Source organism: Rhinolophus sinicus, chromosome 3, assembly GCF_057876585.1.
Source record: "Rhinolophus sinicus isolate RSI-liver-muscle chromosome 3, RSI-T2T, whole genome shotgun sequence".
Lineage (NCBI taxonomy): Eukaryota > Metazoa > Chordata > Mammalia > Chiroptera > Rhinolophidae > Rhinolophus > Rhinolophus sinicus.
In genome coordinates, this window is record NC_142503.1 from 58,218,357 (window position 1) to 58,243,881 (window position 25,525).

The 25,525-nt window shown below is 36.8% G+C and overlaps 1 long non-coding RNA gene across 2 annotated transcripts in view; it reads left to right on the forward strand.

Annotated features, from left to right (window-relative positions):
- The window catches only part of LOC109448662 (uncharacterized), a 430,094-nt gene that overhangs the window by 157,293 nt on the left and 247,276 nt on the right, over positions 1-25,525 (forward strand). The gene's annotated exons all lie outside the window — the stretch shown is intronic.

The following is a 25,525-nucleotide window of genomic DNA, read 5'->3' on the forward strand; positions in this document are numbered from 1 at the left end:
TTAGAGGGGAAAAAATGGCATCACCATTTCAAGTCAGCAGACCACAAGGCCAAACAAGCTCTGGCTAGAGCTGAATGCTGTGCACTTCTCTTCAGAGAAGAGGTTGCTTCCAGATGTGTCTGGGGGACTACCTGCCTCACTCTTATTTATCATCAGCTCTAACACAGGATGTGGTGTTGCTGGCTGGTAATGTGGAAATGGCCTGTTTATTTTTACAGATCTGTAGAAGAGATTCAATAGTTGTAAAGGATGGAAGAGTACAAAGCAGCTTGCAATTCACAACAAAGGAAAGCAGGAGGGAAAAAATAGATAAAACAACTTGTGAGCATAAGATCTGCTCCTTGTATCTGTTGGACACAGGTGCCAAATGGATTTTCTAGTTTCAAAGAAAAGACAGTTCTTCCTCCCCACTCTGCAGCTTATGCACTTAGAACATCCAGATGCTTTTTTTTTTTTTTTTCAGGGAACCTTTTTAGTCTTTCAGATACTAGGACTGGTTCCTTTATGAGTTTCATAAAGAAAAGAAACTTCCCCTAGAGGTGATGGTTCTGTTTCTATCAGTCCTTTCCCGATAATGTCCTCAAATGAATGCCCCGTTACAGGGCCTAAAAAAGAGGATTCTGCAATACAGGACAGGGATAATGTTACTGCTCAGTGCCTGATTCTGCTGAAAAGTTATCCTGAGTGTAACAGTCTCCTCTATCTTGAGAAAAGATATGCCGGAGGTGGATCGAGACCCTCCCTGGGAACTTCTGTCCACTCTCTAGAAGATGTGAAAGCAGATTTCCTGTTGAATTCTGTTATGGACGGAACTTGCTTGCTGCAAATCATTGCTTTCTACTAGAGTCAAAGGATACAGAAATTGGGGAGAAATATTTTATATTTTTTCTATCTTCAGGAAACAAACACAGAAGCCGCAGTGTCCAATACCCAGAGAAATATCAGATGAAGAACACATGGGCAAAGAGAGCTAGGAATTTGGGCTTGTGAGTGACAGAGTGGGAATCAGAACTTGGGTCTCTTTGCTTCCAGTTTTATGATCTTCCCACCAGCCATGAGGTGCCACGTGGCCTCTTGTGTTGCGACACGGTAGTCAGGAAGGAAAAACCCTAGGCAGTGCGGGACAGAGCTGTACTGTTGAGAAGCTTTGCCCTGTGTAAGCACAATTGGCTCATATAGAGTTGCCTTTCCCCAAGAGGGAGTTGGGGGAAGCCAGGGTGTATTTATCAGCTCTATCTTTTTCTCCCCTGCCTTAACCACCCCAGAATGAGGGCATGTGGTTGCTCCCTGGCTCAGGGAATGCTTGGGTATGGGGGACCACCCAGGCGGTGAGGCTGTGACCACTGCAGAGTCACCGCAGCAGAAGCAGGGAGAATGGGCTGGCTTTGAAGTTCAGGGGTGGGAGGACCAGGGCTATTTTTGGTTTGGCCTGAGGTAACTCATACTTTGTGTAAGCCCTCCCCCAATATTTGCATACAGGGGGCATCATACTACATTGACTACATTAAAAAAGAACTGGAAAACCACAAATCACAAAACATAATTCACAGTATGGGTGTGCAGCTGTCCTAATTTTCCTTGCTGCTCGTGGAGGTGGTGGTGGCAGAGGGTTAGTAATTGATCACATGTTTGTGAACATTAGACCTCTGTACCATCTGAAGGTGAGCAATTTATTTCCCAGTCAGACCTTCAGGAAATGATGACTGGTGTTCACATATTGCAGCAATATGAAGCTTTCTAAATTTCCAATTTGAATGTAATTGACAAAATCAAAGTCCTACCACATGCTGGTTCTGTGACTGTGGGAATGCCCTAACCTCCCTGCCTCAAGTCCCTTATCTGTAAAATGGGGCTAATGCTAGCTACCTCAGCATGTTCTTATGAGGATTAAATGATAAACTGTGTGTAAAGCTCGAAGTGCAGTGACTGGCTTATATAACTAATTCAGAAACGCTGATTCGTATTACTTGTTAGGTAGGTGGCTTTATTATTATATTAAGCCTTTTGTGAGAGTGGCTCTTAATATGTGGAAGTCATTGAAAGTCCAGCCAAGCTTGAGACCAACCAAAGGAATATGGTTTGGCTCCATTATTGAAGCTCTGAGCCAAACCATCAAAAAGGATTGAACACATATTAGGAGAAAAAATATATTAAGTGATGAGGTGGGTGTGACTGAGACCATAAAGAATCAATGCCACAATATTATTATTGGTTTGGCTCTTCTTCATTTATAAACATTGAGCCTGGTTTGAGTGGTTCAATTTCAGCCCCATTGACAAGTTCTTCATTTTACTTTTAAAATCTTGGGCGTATTAAGGAAAATATTTACACATATTTGTGCTCTATTTTTGTCGCTCTGCATGGCTCCTGCATACTCTCTATATCTTTGTCCTGTATTTCATGAAGTATCTACAGGTTTTTGATCTAATAAGTATTGTGTTTTTCAAATCAAATATAGTTTGAGATGGAATTCAATGACAAATAATGAAACGGCTTTATCATATTGTACCAGGAAGTCAGAGAATGGAAGCAGGCTTTGGTCCTGTCCTTTCTATTCCCAGGATCTGTGCTCGCTGAGGTTAGCAGTGGCCATGAACAAAGTTGCCCTCTTGACTCATTTAGGTTCTTTGAGAAAGAACAATATTCCAATGAAATAAATCCCAAAACAGTCCTTAGGGAAGAAGCATTGTATTTGGGTTACTTAGAACTTGAATCTATTCTAGGGCTATGCATGTCTTTCGGTCAATAGGTGACAAGTGACAATGATCCTGATCTTGCAGGAAACTGGAGCAGTGTCTTTGACTAATTAGGTAATCTAATAGAATGGAGAGGGCAAAGAAAGACCCAGTATCACACTGAGAAATTTTGGGGAAAAAAGAAATTGGATGTTTCTCTAGAATATTTGTTTTTCTTTTTAATGCCTTTAGTCAAATTTCTCTAGTTGTTACCACTTATCCTTTGTTCTCCAGAGGGTTTATAACTTACATCTGTGAATAGATTTTTGTGAGGGCAGCATCTATTTCTATGTGTGTTTATTTGGAGCCTAAGTTCAGTGCTGGGTATTTATTGAACTCTGTGATATCTTACTGGATAAGATAACTTTTCGATTGATTACAAATAAACACTTTCTGAATTGTTGTGGTATTTGGCCATATCCTTCAATCCTTGAATTCTGAACCAACTAAAACATCTTAAGTGTTCACAATTAGATATGTTCATATCCCCTGCTCGTGCTTCTCCACATGTTTTAAAACCATTCTTTACAAGCAAAAAGCTTATCTAACCAACCTTATTCTTTTATAAGATTCACAGCTTTCTTTAAATCTTTTGTTTTTATTTTTAGAGGTGATTTAACATATCAGATAACTTGTAAGTATCAGGCTAACTCATCCATTTTGTTTTAGTTTAGAAAAATGTTAGTACCAAGTTCCCTTGCTGCCAATGCATAGATTTCATGCTGTTCCATAGTTGTTCCTACCAAGGGGAGAATATGTACTCAGTTGCCAACACTCCACCAGGACTCCTCACAAAGGAATTTTATTATGCCAACTTCCAATTGGATGCAGTGAATCCCTTGCCAGGAGCACGACAGTGGCTACTGCTCTTGCTCCAGAATTGCTGTGTGGTCAGGTCAGGCCTTTTTCTTAATACTCACTGGGTCAGACTTTCTTGTGGGTTTGTGTGTGGGAGGCAAAGCAGACAGTGTGTGTCCAGGAGAGGCCCTCTCCTCTTGTGTAGGAAAATTACTGCCACATGAAGGGAGGTCAGAAAGCCAGGGGTTATCCCATAGCCTTACCCTTTGGTTAACTTGCCTCCTCTCCTGTGCGCAAGACACTTGTGCTAGAGTGAGATGATTGTGTTCCTGGAATACGATCTCCTGACTGCTAACCACTCACAAGTTGAAAGTCAAGCATCTTCGGATGCCGCAGTAAGTCATGTATTGCAACCGACTGCTGGAAGGATTTCAACTATTGAAAAGGTTGCCTAACTTAGCTGTGCATTTATGGTTATCAATCAAAATTAGTAGTAAATGTTTAGAATAAATCTAGTCCTCCCTTCTTTGGCATACAGAATCATTTTAGTAACTAATGCTATTAATTCAGTGTGAATGTATGTATGTTCCTGTTCAAACCTAAAAGAGTCCAGAAGCCTTCAAGGGATGGTAAAAGTCCAAATCCATGTCATAAATACCCATGCAAGTGGTGAAGACTGACCAGATCAAAGATCTTTGATTCTAATTTCAAAGGAGTAGCCACACTAAATATAGGCTGAATACCTGAAAGTACATTAAATACCGAGATATTTACACGTAATAATTATAGCTGAGGCTTCCATTACACAAAGTAACTAGTTAATAAACTCAGCAGTTTAACTGGATCAAAGTCACCAACTATTTATATGTAAAAATAATCACCCTCCTGGTTGAAAAAAATCTCAACTTTCAGTTTGAGAATTTCAGAACTGTATGCCAAGAGTGAAAAGTATCTCTTTAACAAAGAAATCAGGCAATTGTCATTGTCCTGTGACCAATCCTTCTATCCTTAGGTGATTTGATTTCAAAAAGATAAAGGAGCAATAAAATCAGATAGACTCTGCATTATTAGGAGAATCTTGAAATTAAGAGGGAGCTATGTAGACGATTACTGCTGCTAGCAAAGAATAATTTCCTCTGCCTATGCATTATTCATCTCATGTAAATTTTGATAAAATTCATCACTGTGATTATTTCATTTACTACATTTTATGTGTTTATAGCTCAAGTTCCACAGTAGGATCTTTCTTTTTCCTTATCCAGATTAACATAAGAGTTTGTGTTCTTGATAGAAAAGGGAGTCTTTTTAGAAGCAGATAACTGGCATATGTCACCCAGCTCATTGCCTCAGAATTTACTCCACTATGGTCATCCTCATCCATGATGTCTAGGAATGGGCTTTATAAGGTATAATATCTATGTACCGTATACTTATGTACCTATAACAATTAACACCTACTGCATACAGCAGGCAATATATAGATGATTTTATATGCTCACAACTACCCTGTGCGATGGGTATAATCCTCAGTTTATGACTGAGATTCTTCAGTTCATTGACTTCTTCAAATGTACGCATCTAGTTGGGTGAAAGAGCAAGGATCCTAAACCATGGTTCTCTAATGGTAGAATCCATGTTCTTTTTTTATTATCATACTCACCACAGGGAACTCAGCCTCCTTGAAAGAAATCCTGGGCTTAGAAAGAACCAAAATGAGGATATGTCTAGTTGGGATGACTGTCTGACAGTGTCTTGAAACTGTTCAATGAGCACCCTTGGAACTTCCAGCCTTGGTTTTGTATTAATAGATTCATATAACTTCAACATTGGGAAGAGGTTTAAAGATCAAATAGCCCAACTCCCAAGGGGCCATCTAACCTTTGCCTGGATGCTGCCTGTGTTCTCTTGAGGCAGTTGGTCCATTCTTTGTTGGGTCAGCACAAACTCATAGAAAGTTCTTTATATTCATCCAGACACTTTCTCCCATGATGCATCCATACAAAATAAGCCTTACCCATCTTCTGTAAGTCCTTCAGATATTTAAAAGTGATTCCAAATTTCCTCTATTTTTTTTTTTCTTCTCAGCAGTCCCAGTGCTTTCAACTCTGTAGGATTTGGTTATATATCCCCATGACCATGTAGTCTCTTGCCTGAATGCTGTGCCGTCTTACAAAGTAGCAGTAAGATCTAAGCACAGTACTTCTTTATTGAACTAGTGCAGATTAGAGTGGAATTGTCACCTGGGAATTTAGAGAATATACATCTAAGATTATATTGGGCAGCCACACAAAGTGCTATGATTTCATTCTAGCTGAACCCCTTTCACACTATCCCCTCACCTCAACAAATGCGGGTTTCAGGCTTCAGCCAAACTCAAGCTTCCTGAAATCATAGCTTCAGGAAAGAACCCTCAGGGAAGAGAGTCAAAGTGCACATCTGCTTCCAGGAAAACAGGTAAGGAGATGGAGGGGCAATTTCTAGCATATCAAGGGTTTGTCACTTACTCTGGCAGTCTGATATTGTGCCGAAGTGCTAGTGGGGATAAGGTGTGGAGTGAATGGTCAGAAGTAAATGAGTACACATTGTATTTCTCCAAATGTCTGTGAGATATTAAGAGACAGAAGGCAGTGCTTCTTCTAATAGACTCTGATTTCAACATACAGGTCAGTGATTTTGCTCATCTGTTAGTTCTTGCAGTACCCTGGGACATAATTCACCATGGCCAGGATGGATTTGCTGTACATAGAAGTGATCCTTCTAACCTACAATGTCCATAGATATATGACAATCTAGGAGGGAGCTGAAAGAATTATACCCTGCGGGTTCAGACTCAGAAGGTGGGGGATTTGTTCCTTGTGTCCTTTGGAGCACATGCGTGGGTGTTATTGACATGATAATGAATTTTCTGTTCCTTTTGTGAAAATGTAAGATGATATAGAATAATTTTCAAAGGTGTAAATTGAATACACAAATAGTACATTATGCTCCATTTCAATTAGCAGAGTAGGTATAAAATTTGTGTGGAAATATAATCAGATATTTGTTGCACTCATTTTAGATATTCATAATAGACAGCTATAGAGTATTTAGTGCTCTCTGGATCAGATTTGAATTAGTGACCTAGTTGCAAAATGCTGTGTTCCATGTTCATCAAGCATATCATTGTATTTAAATTTTTAGCATATTTAAAGGTAAAACAAATCATATTTTCATTTTAAAGGATTGTTTTAATCTTTTATAATAGAATACCTCTCTCAACATTTTAAGAAAAAAATGGAAGAAAAATACTTTAAAGTACTTTAAAACTCTCAATTTGAGATGTAAACATTTACACACACACACACACACACACACACACACGATCTCTTCAGAGCTGTATTTAGAAATGAGATAGGAAAGCATACAGCACCTGTTTTGCATTGACAAATTTCAACAGACACATTATGTGGGGGTAAAATTATTGGACCTATTAAAAAATTGATATTTCTGTTTCTGGACTTGCCTAAAATGTCCCTATTTCCCACCTCCTAAATATAAATCAAACTCATATATTCTGTGCACAAGTACCCATGTGCAGAAAGATTCTGAAAGAGAAAATTTTTGAAAGACAGAACAAAGAAAGAGGCGTCCTTTAACTGTAAAGCTGTAATTTATTAAGTGCCTTTAGAATTCATGTAAGGGGCCTCTCTTTTTTTTTTTGGTTCTCCTCTTGTAGGTCTCTAAGTCCACTGATGACAGGAAAATCTCCAGCGGTTCCAGAGACAAGCTGCTGGAAATCCTGCACATTTATTTTCTAGGAGGAAGTGAGCTGATTAGGAGAGTGATCCCTTCAGAGAGATCCTCCGTTTAAAAATTTTTAAAGGATTCCAAATTAAGCTGTATCCATTTCTGGGACCCTAAAGTGACTCACAAAAGCCAAGGGCCACTTGCTTAATGTTAGGTGACTTCAAAAGCCTTAGTAAGGAGAGAGCAAAGGTGGGAAAGGGGGTGGTGAATAAAGTGTGAGAACCTACCAAGTAACAGGACATCTCTTTAATTCCAAACATGTTCTAGTTCACTTTGTATCTTTCAATTAAATAAAGGAAAAGGTATCTTTTTTAAAAAGATACATTTTTCTCTATTAATATGCAGTACTTTATATCTGTGTATGGCTCCATCATTCATTAAGTCTAGGGTAGATCACCACCTAATTTACAAATTCAAAAGCATATTCAATCACATCAACTCAATTGCTCAAAGCCATGTATTTGCAAGTTAGAGTATACACTGAAAATGTTCTGTCTTTGAACTGGTGTATTGGGCAATGCTGCTTTTCTAGAAGAAGTTGTTCGTATCTTCGATTTAACACAATTTTGCTTATCAGTTGAAAATGTTTAACCTACATTGACTCATATAACATAAAGTATAAAATTAAGTCAGTGATCTAGAAAATTCAGGGTACAGTAGTTTAAATTATTTGGCTCTTCCTAGAGATTCTGATTTTTTTTTTTTTAATAAGAAAAAATAGATAGTTACTCGATAGCCTTAGCTCTAAAATATATCTGACAGTTTATTTTTATTTTTTTGGTTTTCAGAAATCATATCCATATTTTCTACTCTCTGTAGTCTTTAGCAGAATGAATCAAAGCTACTCTGTACCCAAAGCTACCACCAGTGTTGTTGTTGTTTTTTTTTTTTAAACATTGCAGGGCTTTACCTCAAGTGCTATGCAGTAAATTTACAGGGAAAGAAAAATTTTTATTAAATTATAACTGAGAGGAGCTGATTTTTTAGCATAGCAAACAAAAAATTCCTTCATGAAAGGCTATAAAACCCGTATTATTTACCAGAGAGACCTTTCCTGTCTCCCAGGTAAACACTTATAGTGTGTAGTCTTGTGTAAATACATATTTAGGAGTGGCTAAATATGGCGAGGTATTTTTAAAGGTGTATTTACAAAGCTGAATACATATATTGGCATTTTGGTGTGTGTGTGCGCTGTGTATGCCGCTATGCTGTCTATTCAGAAACCTAGCAGGACTCTGGTAGATACAACTTGGATATAGGGCCTGAGTTTGAAAACATTCATCTTTAATCAAAATTACTATGGACAGGTCCTTAAATCATTTCAAAAGGGTAAAAATTTTCAACTAATGGAATTCAAGTCTTCCTTGCCAGTTTGACTTGAGAAAAAAATTTCAGAAATGCAGGCATCATTCACACAGTAAATCTTTCTGAACATCTTTATGCATAAAATAACCATCATTTCACATTCAGCTCAGAATATTACCAACTACTCAAAGATACAATATGATGAATGGATCAACGAGGAAATTTTAGTTAAGGGGAAAAATGCCATTAAGATATTTTTAAAACACTTTGAAAACACATGAAAATGGAAATGATAAAATCTGTTTGTTGTTAATTCGATGGCAGGAAGCTTCCTATGATAATTCAGTGAAACTCCGACTAGAGGATTCACAGTGTCTGTGTTTCTTCTTCGCTTCTTGGGAAATGTGTTCTCTATGAGGAAAAGAATAAGACAGAAACAGAGAGGTTGTAGATGCACTGAAGAGCACTAACTCGGCATCTGCTGTCTGCTGGACCTTAGAATGCTTAAGGATCCCATTTGTTTAAAAGCCCTTTTTAAGATGGAGAAGTTGAGAGTCTAAATAACTCTAGGGCTTGGGCTATCTCTGGAGCCTTTAGCTAAGAAGTCTAAACAATACTTCTATTTCATTTTTAATGCTGTATGCAGCTATTTCTAAATGGTCTCAATAACCTACAATGGAATAATTGAAAAGCTTATTATGGTAAACCATATGGGGGACAAAGAGTATTTAGTGAAATTATTTCTCCAATCATATTTTCACTGGGCTGAGTTTTTAATTTTCCAAAAATATATATCACATGTACATATTTTTCCTAAGGTACAAAAACTACAAATTTTGATTAAACATTCTGGCTTTTAAAACTCTAAATATCATTTTAATTTAAAATACTATGCCAGTACTATAAGACCTCTGGATTTTAGAAGCTGGTAATACAAGTGCTGACACAGTTTTATCTTTAACTGTGAATAGATGCACTCTATGCATAGTACTTGTGCCAGTATTTTCGACTTGGAAAACAAGCTTTCCCGGTAAAAGACAATCCTTGTTTTAAATTTTTTTAAGGATATGAGCAGGCACAAACACCTTTGCATTACAATTTTTATTAGTTTTATCCCATCCTTAATTTTATTCTGTGGGTAAGTATCTCATTTCCATGTAAACTTCCATTAGGAACACAAATTGCTGACACCACATCTACTGACAGAAATGCCACAACATAAATTACGCCAAGAAAATGACGCTTTGGGTGGGGGGCAGAGCAGGGGGAACTAAGCTAGATAAAAAGCCACTGTGCCACTGCCCACTCTGCAACCCTGTCCCGCTGACCACTGATAAAATTTATCACAGGGCCACATACGGGAAGGCAGCTTAAAGAAGTCGTCTGTGGTAAAACATGTAACAGCAGAACAGCTAATGGAGCGTTATTACTTTATTGGAAAGCAGTATCTCTGGATGCTTCACTTTCTAGCTTTAGCAAATGTATGAATTGTTCTTCTATATGCGGAAGAGCTGATACAAAAAACAAAAAACAAAAGTCAGAACTCTGAATGGTGGCAGTAGGCATCCCCAGGGCTCACCAGTTCACCACTCCCTGCCCAGTACCTTACCCAGCAGAGAGGTGAACGAATTCCAACAAAGTTAAAAACCAACCTGAATCTCCATTCTTAAAAGAATGCTAATCTATAATATTAGTGTTAATAGTCTCTTTGTAAAGAAGCAGTCTTGTAAATTCCTGGCTAATTGTTGTTGTCCTAATTTGGTACTGGCATTAGTAGAAAGTAGAAACATCCAAATTCCACCAATAAAACAAATCTCATTTACCAAGAAATTGTACTATTTTGTATTGGGTGGGGTTTATTCTTTAGGAGTTGAAAAGAAAGAGGTTGGGTAACCTTGCACATGCACTGAACAGTCCCATTGGATGGTTAGAATGGTTACAAATAACACTGATTGGGTGGCGTTGCACCTTACGTGTTAGGGAAGACAGCACTTCGAAGAAAGGAAGGCGATCAGTTGTATCACGTGCTGCTGAGACAGTGAAAGTGAGGTCACCAGGATGGTGACATAGGTTGTTCCGACTTCACTCCTGCCTCCTAAGAGGAACAACTAACAACTCTTCATGAACAAGACGCCACTGAGAGTATTGTAGAACACGGCAGTGAGGCTGAAGCAGCCCCTGCCCACAGAGATCAAGACAGACTGCATTAGAAAGGCAGGAGGAGCTGTCGTACCTGGGCCACATAGCCCTTCCCCGGCCAGAACAGGGGGGCTGCCCTGAGTCTCCAGTTCCTCTAGTGGGAAAAGTGATTAGCATACCAGTTTTGTCCTTATCATCTTTGTTATCCATAAGCCATGTCTTAGAACATATATAATAGGACATGTAAGGTGCAGCTGTATTTTGCCCCTCTGCATAACATGCATCTGAGCTCTGTCCATTCCTACATGTTCATTGAAGAAGTCAGGGATTTGGGAGACACTGCCCCCAGTTCATGTAAGAGAAACTGCATGGCTACCTAATAGGGTCTTTTTATGCTAAATCTGATAATAACTTCAAGAGACATTAGTAAGAGAACAACGTTTTTATCTCTTACTGTCAACCTCAGAAGCTGGGAACCTCATATCCACCTTCTTTCCTTTTGCCCAAGTTCATTGTAATGCCATATTTATATAACCCCTATGAAGCTGCATATGTACCTAGCCTATACAGTTCCTTAGGTTGATATTTCATGTTTACTACCTGCAGTTTAAAGCAGCACTTTATTTTATTTTTCCTAAATACATGTCATACAAGCTGTACAGGAAATTATTGTATATCTAAATCACCAGGATTTGGTGAATAATAATAGCTACTCTTTATTAAGTGCCTAATATATGCTAAGCACTATTTAGGAGCTTTCTATATGTTAACTCATTTATCCTCAAAAAACTCTGTGAAAAAAGTGATTATTTTCTTCATTTTATGAAAATGAAGTTTGAGATTTAGAGACGTTGATACAATTCATTTCAGGTCACACATAGATGGTGGACTTGTTCACTGGAATATAAAATTTGGGGTTTTATGTGTAGATGGATTTTTTTTCAAGATTGCATACTTATGAACAGCATAAAACCGGCCTTTTTACTTTGTCTTTCGTTGGCACAATGAAGAGCATACAGTACCATACATGAAAATGCATAGAAGTACGGGCTATACGAGGTCAGACAATTAAGTTTGCAAACTCATCCTAGAAAAAGTGCTACATACCTCATTGCTGAATATCACTGTGGTCACCTTCGAAGTACTCCCCTTGGGAAGCTATGCACCGATACAAGCACCTAGTCCACCTTTCAAAGCAATTTTGGAACTCTTTTTCTGGAATGGCCATCAGAGCTGTCATCATATTACCCTTGATGTCCTGAATGTCATCCAAAGGTCTTTTTTTCAACATTTCCTTTATCTTCGGGTAAATAAAGAAGTCATTGTGGGCCAGATCATATGTTGCCTTTTATTATTAACAAACAGACATTCAGCAAGTCCCTGAACCTCTTTGGGCCTCAATTGCCTCAAATATGAATATAAAAAATAATCCTTTAACAGTGTGAACACAGATGGATGAATCAGTTGGTCTCTATTGATTTCTTTTAGGTTTTAAGATGCTGCTGATAGATCAAATGACAAAGAAGAAAAAAGTCATAACTGTGTCAGGATGCAGAGCCATGCCACCAAAAATCTACCTGTCTCAGACATTGATCTTACTACTGTAGTCAACAATATAATGTTGTTGGTTAGAAAACAGTTGCTTTATGTAAATTGACAAAACAACCTAGAAAGAAAGGAAATAGGTAATGAACCTGCAAACAATTCCAATTATCATGGCGACAGCATCAGCCTACTCCGAAGTCTTAGGCAGTGTGCTCACCAAGTATCTTTGAGAGCCTCTATTTCGAAAATGGAGGAAGAAATTGATGATGGAACATTTGGCTTCTGTGAGCCAAAATGGATTAATTGTTTTTAATGAGTGAAGAATGTAGACTTCAGCATACCTGATGTCTAGTTGCATAGATCATTTCTAGAAAGAAAAAAAAAAAGAGTATGCCAACTTTTATTGCAAAAACTAAAGCCAATTTAGGATTCTGAAGAAAGGTTCTGATAGATAAGATTGATGGCTATTACTGCGAAAGCAAAAAGGAGGTTCCTCCTTCACTAACAGAAGAGGCAGATGAGACTAGGAATCAAGAAAGCTAGACAGCAATCCCTCATTTACCAAAAACTAACTCATACACTTGTTTTTTTCCTTCTTTGTTCCCCATTTTCATGTTCATTTTGTTCTTTTACACTCCTGTAACTTGGCCCGAGACCCAGGACTTAGTCTTTTATCTGCCAAAAAATGAGAACGGGAGTGAAAACCTGTGTGTTCCGTGAGAATTCCTGATTCTAGAATGAAAATGGTGTAGGAGGTCATTTTTATCTAGTCCTTGGAATAAAGCAAGGATAGTACACGTAGATTCTCCATGTGTCCTAGGTAGTGAGAGTTCATATAAGGCAGATATTTACTGGGTTATTCATTATGCTTGAACCTAATGGAAATTGTCTGAATCAAAGGATTTATGTATAGATATCATTGGATTGCATAACCACAGTGACAGTTATGAGTATTTGACATTTAAGAGGAGACAGTTTAACACAAATAGGAAGTAGGGCAGAGGTGGATAAAAGCAATTAAAAATTACAAAGAATACTTAGTAGTAGAAAAATAAAAAGAAATAGATCACAGCCGTTTCCCAGTTATTATATTAACACTTTTCTAATACTTCATGGCTTTATTTCTTTCTTTAGAACAGAATCTTGTGAATATCCCAGTTACACCACATGCTGGAAATAGAAAGAAGGAAAGCCTCCCTCTCTCCCAACCTCCCTCCCACACTTTCAATATTCTGTGAATTTGACCCATTTATCACCTGGAAGTATGGTTTCTTATTGAGAAGCTTAAAGGATCTTATGTAAGCAAACTGCAGTCAGCACAGGGGAGCCCTCATGTTATCTGTCTCATTCTTCCTTTAATTTGGGAAAGGTAACCTTTGAAAATCAGGTGTCCAATGCTAAAATAAGGTCCGCAGCCTAGTACAGGGCCATAGCCCCTAATGTGTCTCTTGTCACTGGAGAAGGGTACCATAACCTCTCTCTTAGGTGACATAATAGATTTAATGTTTAGTGAATTGGTGAGGTTTGGAGGACTGCCCCTCAGAAATATCAGGCTTGTTTGAGGGACAATGTAACTTTATTTTGACATGGCCAATGTAACATATCAGAATATTGGAAACAAACATTTTCTTTCAAAATTTTGGCTCAACTAAGTATTATTATGCATTTTGTGGTTAAAAACAAGTCATTGTCTTTCCTAATTTCATGTGAGCTGTATTCAGCATCACTTACATTCCACAGGGAGGGGGGAGAATAGAGTATCTTTGGCTATTCAATCTGAAAATAAAGTTTATGGGACTGTCATTGGGAAATTCAATTATGGAAAATAGGCAATTGTGGCCAAAGAAAAATCTTGAGGCAACTGCAAACATTATTGGTTTTCTTTTTTGGAAATGAAACTTTTTTACTTTTTTAAATGAAGAGACAGCAGACAACCAAATTGAGACTTGGAATTATAAAGGTAATTGAATAGATGGTGTCCTATATTTTCTAAACATTGTCAATCTATCATAATTTTAACAATTTTACTTAAGTATCTTTTTTCAGTGTTTTTTTTTTTACTACAGTGATCACTCTGTGTTTCTAAATCTGATTTAAAAGTAGATTTTTAGATTATAATTATGCTCTCACTCATACCATGGTAGAATTTACATATACTAGAGTAGTAAATCATGTCAACAACAAATACTTTAATTTGGTTTCTTATCCAACAATGGTTTAAAATAAAGTATTAGTAGATGATGAATGTGGCTACACAATATACCCCAAACATTTGGAAATAAAAAAAAAAAACTATGGAAGAATTACTTCTTCTTTTCCACACAAATCAGTGGTATTTCACCCATAGTAAGAAAACTCAACTTATTTGACAATTTATCATTTTGCTCATTTCTCAGGATGGAGCAGACTGACCAGTCAGCCTAATGTATCCTGGCTTCACAAAGATGTTTCTGAAAGGACTGTGTTCTAAACAGAGAATGCGTGCATATAATAGATACTTCATAAAAGACATGTTAAGAATTTAAAACTTAGTGTTCAAGATTCTAGTTACTTTGGTAGATCCATTGGGAGAATTTTGTAGGAATGATTCTTGTAGTGGCTCCAGGCAACATTACGTTTGAATATGAGGTTTAAAAAGCAACAACAATGCTTTGTTTTCAAAACTCAAGACAGTACATTTCTATGTTGTTACCACTGCCACTTGAACACACTGGATTTTTGAAAGGATTTCTCCAAAAGCCATGTTTTACCCCTTGAGAGTCAATCTGCAATTTGGGTGATATTTACCAGATAACTTGGACCTGATAAGCAGACAATCTTCCCACAGTGATATTGATGGAAAGAATAATCTGCACTCCCAATCTTTACTCCTTCACCTTCTACTCAAATCCTCAACTATTTCAATTTCTGGCTCTATCACTTACTAGTTGTGTGACCTTAGGAAAATTGTCACTTCTTTGTGTTTCAATTTTCTTATCTTGAAAAGAGCATAATAATAGTACCTACCCCATAACGTAATAATTGAATGAGTGTGTGTGTGTGTGTGTGTGTGTGTGTGTGTGTATGCACATATGAGGTGTGATCAAAAACTACGGTGAATGTTTAAATAAAAAAAAAATTATTACAGTAAAAACACATTGCCACTAATCCCCTCAGAATATTCCCCTCACTTGGAACACACTTATCCCATCATTCTTGCTACTTTCTGAAGCAGTTCTGGAAGTCCTCTTTCATGAATTGTCTTTATTTCATCCTCTATCATGATAATACTCTGTGTCACACATTGCTTCTGCTATGGCAATTTCCATCAAATAAAAACATTACAGTGTGTCCTCATCTACCTTATTCACCAGATCTGGCACGTGTGACTTCTGGCTCTTCCCCAAAGTCACAATGCCCATGAAAGGAAAATGTTTTGAATCGGTTCAGAATATCCAGGCAGCCATGACATCACAACTAAAGAGACTCATGAGAGGACTTCCAGAACTGCTTCAGAAAGTGGCAAAAATGATGGGATAACTGTGTTCGAAGTGGAGGGGAGTACTTTGAGGGGGATTAATGGCAATGTGTCTTTTACTGTAATCATTTTTTAAAAATTTAAACATTCACTGTATTTTGTAATCACACCCTGTACCTACATATATTTATATATACATATATGAACTTACATATATGTTAATAGTCTACTATGTCACCAAATGTTGTGTACAAGGAGAATTGACACATCTTAGTTTTTGTGTCGTTTGGCTTCTCAACCATATTGGACACTGTTGAACACTCCCTCTTTCTGAAACTCTTCCTACTCTTTCTATTTTCATCAAGTTTCCTCTGCCATCTCTTCCACAGTTCTTTCTGAATGCTTCTTTTCCTGTCATTCCTTAAATGTTAGGCTTTATCAGAGCTCAGCCTCTGGCAATTTACTCTTCTTGCTCTACCCATTCCCCTTGGCCAATCTCATGTGGTTTCAGAATTTGAATTATTGTAAAACCTATAAGTTGATGACTTCCAAATTTCTCTTCCTAGCCTAGACCTCTCTATAGAGCATCAAATCTCTATATCCACCTGCTTTCTAGGTATCCCCATCTGATGGCCTAAATGAACCTCATATTCTACATGTTCAAAATTGGCTTTGTCAGGTTCCCTGTCTCATGTGCCCCTCTCCTATGAAACAGTACCAGCATCCTCCCTCTGATGCCCCCACACACAACATGAATCTCATATAGTCTTTATCTTACGTATTTCTTTAATTTTATTTTATCTTGCCTGATCTACTATAATAACCTCATGGTTGGCCTCCCCAACTCTAGTTCTGTCTTCAATTTTCTACGTAGAAGATAAAAGATGATTCTACAGTGCAAATCTGACTATGTTCCTCTCCAGTCTTAATGTGATAGATAATGCCCTACAAATTAGCCTTTGCTTACCTCTCCAATTCTCCGCCTCCATAGAATCCATGCTTTCCTACCTCTGGTGTTTTGCACATGCTGTTTCCTCTGCCTAAAACACTTCCCTAATTTCCGCACCCTTCTCAGTTGATAATTATACTTTAGGTCTTAGTTTAGATTTTACTTCCTCTAGGAAGCCCTCTAGGCCATTGATTCCTCCAAGTCATTTCTCCTGACATTTCTCATGACCCCTTTACTTTTTCCATCAATAACATGTATTACATTGCTTTGCAGTTGTCCATTTACCACTCTGTCCCTCTTAGGCTTAAATTCCAACAGGGCAAGGATCATGTCTATATTTTTCAAGGTTATAGCCTCAGCATCTAGCTTAATGTGAACCATTTAGAATGTATAACACACACACACCCACACACACACACACACACACACACACACGCATGCACGCACACGCACACCAAGTCTGACAAGTAAGATCGCAAACCCATTCTAGAAAAAGTGCTACATACCCCATTGCTGAATATTACTATGGTCACCTTTGAAGTTCTCCCCTGGGAAGCTATGCACCAATGCCAGTGCCTAGTCCACCCTTCAAAGCAATTTTGGAACTCTTTTTCTGTAAAGGCTATTAGAGCTGTCATTGTATTACCCTTAATGACCGGAATGTCATCAAAATGTCTTCCTTTCAATATTTCTTTTATCTTCAGGTAAAGAAAGAAGTCATTGGAGGCCAGATCAGGGAGTAGGGAGGGTGTTCCAATACAGTTATTTGTTTACTGGCTAAAACTCCCTCACAGACAGTGCCATGTGAGTTGGTGCTTTGTCGTGATGCAAGAGCCATGAATTGTTGGCGAAAAGTTCAGGTTGTTTTAGTCTTTTTCACACAGCCTTTTCAGCACTTCCAAATAGTAAACTTGGTTAACAATTTGTCTAGTTGGTACAGATTCATAATGAATAACCCCTCTGATATCAAAATGGGTTAGCAACATTGTTGCCACAAAGTTCACGAACTTAATTGTCTGACCTCGTGTGTGTGTGTGTGTGTGTGTGTGTGTGTGTGTGTATGAGGCTATGACTTTCAAGCAAGAATAACTGAGAAATGGGTCACAGTTCATAATTGCTTTTTTTTTTAAAAAAAAAGGGAAATAGAATTTCATTTAAGTATCAAAACAAATGTACTGAGAGTACACTACCAGGAGTAACATTTTAGGGCAGAATTATGTGGCCTTGGGGTGATGTCCCATTTAATGGTGTCACATCATAATTTAATTTTAGTGTCATTCTCAGCACAAATATGTAGACACTGGAAAAAACAACCCAAGTTTTGTCTGACTTCAGTCATACATGTTGTATTTTAGTCAGTCAATGTATTTTAGTAAATATAGATATAAAGCCTTCTATCATTATAGTTGAAAGGGAGAGTTTTTCTCAGTTCTCTGTGGCTTTTTTCATATTAATTTCTTTTTTGAATTGTAGGGCCTTATTTTTTTAGCCTATGTTTTAAAATACCTGTTCTTTTTTTTTTCTTCTTCTACTGTTTCATAAGTTGAAAAACTCCCAATTCCATTATTTTTCATTTTCAATAGAGCAAGCGTTCTCAGATGACATAGCGTTGAACTAATGGTACTATCATTCTCTTTGGTTCATTTACCATTTTACGTAGTTGGTTTTATTCTCAGCACCCCATTTCTAAGCTCTAACTAATATAGCACATTTTTACTCCATCATTTTAAAAGCTACTTAATCAGAGACCCCTCTACGTAGCTACTTGTTTTATCTTCTCCTTTTAGCAAACTAAGTTATTAAAGGAGACAAAGTATGTTTAACATGGTAAATATTTTGAAGAGAACTACTTAGAAAGAGTTGAAAAATTTTCTTCTCAATTATAGATTGTTTTATCCTCAAAGGTTTTAATTTACTTAAGTACTTTTTTTTTTTTGGTCAATTATTTCGTGCAAAAATTTTAATGGTAAATAAAGGATTTGGTCATTTCTGCTGAACATATGCAATAATTTAAAAAAATTTTGAAGCTGTGGACATGAAACATATGAGTGTGTGTACACACACACACACACACACACACACACACACACACGGATGTTGACAATTAAGTTCGCAAACTTGTTGCAACGATGTTGCTAACCTTTTTTGATATCAGAGGGATTATTCATTATGAAATTGTAACAACTGGAGAGACAGTTAACCAAGTTTGCTATTTGGAAGTGCCGAACAGGCTGCGTGAAAAAGTTAGACGACCTGAAGTTTTTCCCAACAAATCCTGGCTCTTGCGTCACGACAAAGCACCAGGTCACATGGCACTATCTATGAGGAAGTTTTTCATCAGTAAATAAATAACTGTATTGGAACACCCTCCGTACTCCCTAATCTGGCCCCCAGTGGCTTCTTTGTTTACCCGAAGATAAAGGAAATGTTGAAAGGAAGACATTTTGATGACATTCAGGACATCAAGGGTAAAGGACAACAGCTCTGATGGCCATTCCAGAAAGAGTTCCAAAATTGCTCTGAAAGGTGGGCTAGGCACTGGCGTTGGTGCATAGTTTCCCAAGGGGAGTGCTTCAAAGGTGACCGTAGTGATATTCAGCAATGAGGTATGTAGCACTTTTTCTAGGATGAGTTCGCAAACTTAGTTGTCAGACTGCACACGTGTGTGTGTGTGTGTGTGTGTGTGTGTGTGTGTGTGTGTAATACCTGATTGCTTGGTTTTACATATAATTTTGTAATATACTTTATAATATGTACTTTATGAAATTTATGTATAATTTATATATAATGTATATATACATACATATGCAATACACATACATAGAAATATACTCTGTATTTACTATTTTTGTCTATACTATATTCATGGTATATATAGGAGAATGAATAGATAATATAATGAATGTACTGTATACATTATAAAGTATAAATACTATGTTTATGTGTATATATGTGTAGTCCCAAATCATTTATGAATTCTTGTTGATGAATCAATATTCTGAATTAAACAGTATAGTTAGTTCCTTTAGGAAAATTGTCAATGTAAACAGTCTGAAAAGAATATTAATTATAATTTAAATTATGCTTTATAGAAAATCAAAATACTGTGCTCAGTTTAGTAAGAAACAGAATTTTCAGTTTCATACATATTAAAATTTCCGTTAGAGAAGGGAAAGCATGCGCAATGGAAAGACGTTGAATTCTAAGTCTCCATCCCTGTCCTCTATCATGCTGCTCAAATATGCTTCTTAAGTCACATGATATTACTTGACATCTCTTGGACATATCACACACTTTTGTAGCTCAATAGCTTTGTTAATGAGGGTTTTGTTACCTGGTGAGATCCTACTGATACTCCAAGATTTGCCTTGAATTTTCTTTGCTCTGTGAAGTGGTATCCTTTGGCTCCACAATACTTTGCACTTATTTACTCATCACATTGTATCACTTTCCTAGTTTATTTTTCTATTTTCCCCATTAGGGCCAATGTACTGTTAGGCATTATAGGCAGAGAATCTGGGCAAAAATGTCTGAGACTCTGGAGAATATGTATATTGGCTATAAATTATAAAAAACAACTACATCATGATTAATGATATTAAAATGAATATAAAAATAATCTCAAGCAAATGTAACTCAACTCATATGTAGTTATGTTAATTATATTTAATGTGAGGTGTGAGTGCATTTCAGTGTTTTATATGATGTCAAGTAGATAGAGAAAACTGAGTGACTAGAGCCTGAGAAGAACTTAAGTTGGCTCTGTCGGCCCCATTACCTTTTGAGAGCAAAAATTGTGTTTTATTCACTTTTATAATTCCAATGGCCAGTGGCAGCAACTGGTATATGGCACACATCTAAATATTGGTGATAAAATTACTGGGAGTTATAAATAATCTGTAAGTATCATCTGCGTAATAGAAGTCTATATTAAATGAATAAAGCATAAGAGGGAGTATATCATAATGGTTAAGAGTTTGGCATTGAAGTTCCCCCAAACCTGGGTTTGAGATGCAGTTCTGTCACTTATTAGAGGGGTGACTTAGGGTGAGTTATGTATTGCTCTAAACATAAATTATCTCCTACATCCAAGGGTAACTCTCTCAGGGTTTTCATAAGGATTAAATGAGATAATACATATTGAACCCTTAACATAGTGCATGGGTTATTGTTATTATTACTATAAACTAGGCAAAGGTAGCTTTAACATAATGGCTACACCTATAATATTTAAATGTTTCAATAGCTTTCAGTCTTGTTAGCCAAATTTAAGGAGAGTAGAGATAAAAGAGGTTACAGTGTACAACTTTCTCTAAATTCTCAATTCTTACCAGCAACAGATTGTAAAAAAAAAAATGCTGGAATAAGTCAAATTTTGAGGCTCTATGTAAATTTTTAAAAAGTGATAGTGATAAAAGCTTTCTTATTTTCAAGATAACATGCATGAAAACAATTTGTGATTCAGGATAGCAATACGGGTATGTCTTTAAGCCAACTAACTCTTTGTGACACATTGTCCTTGCTTTCTAAAGTAGGCCTCATCTCACTTTTAATGTGTGAAAGGAGAGATTATTCAACACAGTGGTAGACACATTTTTGTTCTCAAGAACACTGCGATATCATTAATCTTCTGGCACGCCTGCAAAGGCGGGTTATGTGAATGCTAGTCTTTTGCAAGGCTATAAATAAAGTTTAAAGAGAGAAAGAGACAGAAAGAAAAGATGTTTTCCTGAAGCTTCTTTTGCCAGAGTACGGACCACATTAAGGGTGCAATAACTTACCAGTAATAACACTTTTAAAATCCTCTTTATGGGTTTTTAACATCTGTCTAGAAAAAAACAGCCTAAAAATAGAATTTGATCTTGTAACACAGCTTTCTCAAATTGGGTTATCCTAAACAGTCTCCTCATTGAATAGTCACATATGACTATTTTAGAGCTGTATATGTGGGTATAGCAATGCTTTGTTACGTATATCACATGCTTCTGCTTAGCACTCCTGTAAGATGTTGCTATACACATTCATGTATTAGGGTGTGTGTGTGTGTGTGTGTGTGTGTGTTTGTGTGTATGAGAGAGAGAGAGAGAGAGAGAGAGAGAGAGAGAGAGAGAGAGAGAGAGAGAGAGAGAGAGAGAGGAAGTGGTTCCTCATGGATGGAAAAGCTTCAGTAAAAATAATTTTTTCCTTTTTAGGTTTTGAAATATAATTGAAAACAAAGACACAAAGTTTGTCCCTTTTTCACATTAGAAATTTCATTGTACTCATTAGTCTAATAGACCCAAATTTCATAATTACCCATGTTTAAAAGTTGAGTAACATTTGTTTTCATTTGAAAATACTCTCAAGAATAATGCTTGTATGCTGAATGCTGTTAAAGCATGCTCATGGATTAGTCTTACACATTATATGCACTTAATTTTTCTATCAAATTGGAATAGCTGGTAGCATTTTTGGGTCTAGCAAAGGCCTCTTTTCTGATAGTTCTTCAGCTGGCAAAACTCCTGCTGACTTCATGAGAACATCAGGCACAAAGCAATTAACTGTATCACAGGTTGTTGTTTAGAGCTGTTTTTATTCTAACCTATTGGGTTAAAAAATTAATAGAAAAACCCAACTTGCTTATACACTGTGTCTTGCCATACACCCTTGGAAGGTTTTTTTCATAATGTTTTGGAATTTAGGACTTCCAAAAGTTTGTATGTGACAAACCTAAAGACACTGTAATTAGAACCTCTTTACTAGTCAGTTTTCAAGAGACAGGTGTTACTAATTAAGCATCAGTATCTCTGGCAGTTTTTCAGGTTGAATAAACCTTTCGTTTTGGGACAGTCAGCTGACACTGTACACTCATAACTGGGCTTCTTCATGGCTCTTTGCGGTGTCCCCTGAATTTTAGAGGTCTCATCTGGGAACTTGTGATGAGAGTCATTTCTCTATCCGTCTTTGCATGTGGCTCCTCTCTCACACAGCTCACATCTGGGGAGCTCATTACATTCTGTAACAGATTAGTATGGAAGAGGCAGTTTGAATTCCTCATGCAAGAAGCATACAAGTGGAGTTTCCATGCCATTTGCTCAAAGAGTTAGAAAACAGACCTGGATCTTCCCCTCAAGACAAAGTAGAATCCTCAGGAGTTATCATGGCCTTTGGAAACCACGTTTTGACCATCATGAGGATGATGACGTTAGTTAACTGTTAAATAGGGTTTTAAAATTCATTACAAATATGGATTTGGGGGATGGTAGTTAAATATTTTAATAGAGTTTCAAAACTTGTTGCAAATATAGATTTAGGGGGCACATTGTATCTCTAAATTGCAGAAGAAAATGGAAAGGGAAAAAGGGAATAGTAATTAACATTTGTGAAGCTCTTATTACATATGGTTAAATATACAATTGCCTCATTTATTACTTAAAATATTTTCATGAAGTATATATTACTTTCCCTCTAGGACAGTAAAGGAAGCACACTATTAAGATAGGTTGGGAACTTGTTAATGACCTCATAATTCCTGAGCAGTAGAGATAGGATTTGAATGCAGGATGGCCAGATTCTAAAGATCACATTCTTTACTCAACTAGGGTCAACAGGACTGACCCAGGATCAAATGATGAATGAAGTAAAATTTCATTTGTGGGGTTCCTCCCTTCCCCTTCCATAAACTTCCTCTCCTTTTTGATGGCCCCTATTCCTATCTTCTGTCCCATTTTCACAGATCTTGTTTTGCCAATATCTTTGCTCACTCCCAACATACATGTTAACTGAAAATGATACTAGTTAATTATACTTGTCTGATAGGTGTTTCTATTTTTTGGTAAAAACAAAATACACTAAAATGCCTTTAAGATAAAAAAAAAATTATGTGCTTAAGACATTATGATAGCTGCAGAATGTTGGGAGATATACATACAGGCTAATGAGCTGTATCTTCTCAGAAAAGGGCTTGGAGCCTTGGGAAACTCAGTGTTTCCCCCCTACATGGTTTTATACACATGAAATCAGTCAAAGATGCATCCTAAGAGCAGTTTTGAAGGCAAACAAAGTTAAAAACTATAGCTTAAGGGGGGAAATGTGGTCAGAGCAGGGCAGAATAACTCTTTTGCTTGGTGACGTCAGGGTGTTCTATGAGGTTCTGAACGGATTACATAAACCTTAGATTCTCTTCCCCCGTTTATACTTCATTCCATTCCACTTAATTGGAGTAGCAAGACAAGACCTTAGAACACACATCCAGGATTCCATGTTTCCTTACTGCCCTTGAATAGAGCTGCTTCCTGCTCAAAAGGTTGGAATCTGCTGCCCACAGTAGGGTAGTTACAGGTTAGCTAGACAGGACCTCTGCCCTGCTGGTAATAATACAGAGCTCTTTTTCTCCTTCTTCTTCTTCCTCCTCCTCCTCCTCCTTCTTCTTTTTTTAAAGCTAGTATTTGCTCACACAAAATATTAGGGAATCTTAATGTAAACTTGCCGAGTTTTGAATATGGAGAGTAAAAAATGTCAAGAAATAAATAATTTTTGAAAAAATTCATAAAACAGCAGAAAAAATTATTGTCCATGATCTCACTACTCTAACATACCAATTGATATATGTTGTAAACTTTCAACTACATTTTTTCTGTGAACATTTATTAACATAATTGTAGTCATAATTCATATTTTAAAATTTTCCTTGCTTTCTCCTAATATTATGCTATAGTCATTTTCTATGTCACTAAGCATTCTTCATTAGTTAGGCTGATTTCTTTCTTTCTTTATTTTGTTCTTTCTTTCTTTCTTTTTTTTGGAAAGAGAGGATAGGGCTCTCTTCATTTTTTTGAACGGCATAGATGATGTTCTATTGTATGTCTAAATACATGACTTATCTCCAGTAGTCATTGCATAAATGCCAATGTAGTCCAGCCACAGATTTTGAATATTACTTAGTTATATAGATTCTACAGTTTATCTCTCAGGGGATTAACAGCATCACATTTTTAAATGAATTACAATCCTACCATTTAATTATACTTAAAAATTGGTTTATCAACACTAGTGTTTAGAAAGAAGAGAACAAGTACAATTCACATAAAACGTCCAAATAAATAGTCATTAAGTTTAGATACGTTTTTGAAGGTTGCTTAGATTCATATTCTACATATTTTCTGAGAATTTCTTTTACACTGAAGAATGTCTTTAGGCTATTTGCAGCTGTTGTGGCTTGGCCTTACCCCATGAGAGGTGATTTGTGGGAAGAGAAGGAGACAAATTGTGACACTGTCCCTTATCAAAGGACCACACAGTTGTTCGCCACTTTGACTCCATGATGGATAGTTATCTTGAGGTTTTACGGATGTAAGACTAAACGTTTAGAGGAAAACAGTGCAGATGCCCAGTAGCTCCTTGCTATTGACACTTACCTGATAACACGGGATTAATCAATCTTATCTATTGTTTTTAGCTTCAGTTTTGTTTTCTGTTCAAGCTTCGTTTTTCCCACCTCAGCAGATTGGCATGCCAAAAAAGATATCTGAGGGAGAAAAGAAAAAGTAACTCTTTTCACCTTACTGATTTCACCAAATAAGCTTCTGTTGTTTTGAATGCATACACTGGAGAAAGACACACACATATCCATTTTCTGTGCATAACATGTGCATATATACGTTTTTAAAATCTTAATCTAATGAATGGTTGGAAAATAAATAGATTTTTGTGATCAAATGTTGAATAATAATCTTTATCTTGGTGAAAGACTTTGTCTTCAAAGAATTTTGTTTTGTTTTTTTAAGAAGCAGTTCATTAGTGATTATTGATCATTCCACTTTCCATGTTTCC